The 776-nt window shown below is 41.2% G+C and overlaps 1 non-coding gene across 1 annotated transcript; it reads right to left on the bottom strand.

Annotated features, from left to right (window-relative positions):
* Positions 1-207: 207 nt before the first annotated feature.
* On the bottom strand, positions 208-314 carry LOC127133066 (small nucleolar RNA R71). Its single transcript, XR_007807062.1, has one exon. It is a non-coding gene; the product is annotated as a small nucleolar RNA R71 (small nucleolar RNA).
* Positions 315-776: the final 462 nt, after the last annotated feature.

Here is a 776-nt window from a genome sequence, read left to right as displayed (position 1 = left end):
CTTCATTTATCCGTATTTGTCCAATACGCTAACACTGTTAAAGCTAATGGTGTCACTTCAGAGGCAATTCGACTTCGTCTCTTTCCTTTCTCGTTAAGAGATAAAGCTAGAAGATGGCTTCAGTCTCTTCCTTCCAACTCAGTCACCACATGGAATGAGTTGAAGAAAGTCTTTCTTGCCCGATATTTTCCTCCAAGCAAAACAGCTATGTTGAGAGCCCAGATAAATGGATTTAAGCAAAAAGATAACGAATCTCTTTTCGAAGCATGGGAAAGATACAAGGACATGATGAGACTTTGCCCACACCATGGTTTAGAGGACTGGTTAGTAATTCACACCTTCTACAATGGTCTCTTATACAACACAAGGTTAACAATAGACGCCGCCGCCGGTGGTGCGCTTATGGATAAACCTTACACCGACGCTTATCAACTTATCGAGAGCATGACCCAAAATCATTATCAGTGGGGAAGCGACCGAATAGTGGTAGAAAAACCTCAAACAAAAGGTGGCATGTACGAGATAAGTAGCCTTGATCATGTTAATGCAAAAGTGGATGCTCTTGCCCAGAAAATTGAAAGTTTAAATGTATCACCTCCAGCCACCGTAGTTGCTGTAACTGAAAATTGCGAGGTCTGTGGAATTCAAGGTCACACTCCTACAAATTGTCAACTCCTAACAGGAATTCAAACAGATCAGGTGAACTATGCTCAAGGAAATCCTTACTCGAATACCTATAACTCAAACTGGAAGAACCATCCTAATTTCTCGTATAA

Source organism: Lathyrus oleraceus, chromosome 3 (assembly GCF_024323335.1).
Source record: "Lathyrus oleraceus cultivar Zhongwan6 chromosome 3, CAAS_Psat_ZW6_1.0, whole genome shotgun sequence".
Classification (NCBI taxonomy): domain Eukaryota; kingdom Viridiplantae; phylum Streptophyta; class Magnoliopsida; order Fabales; family Fabaceae; genus Lathyrus; species Lathyrus oleraceus.
The sequence above is the reverse complement of the archived record's forward strand: the minus strand, read 5'-3'. Positions and strand labels throughout refer to the sequence as shown.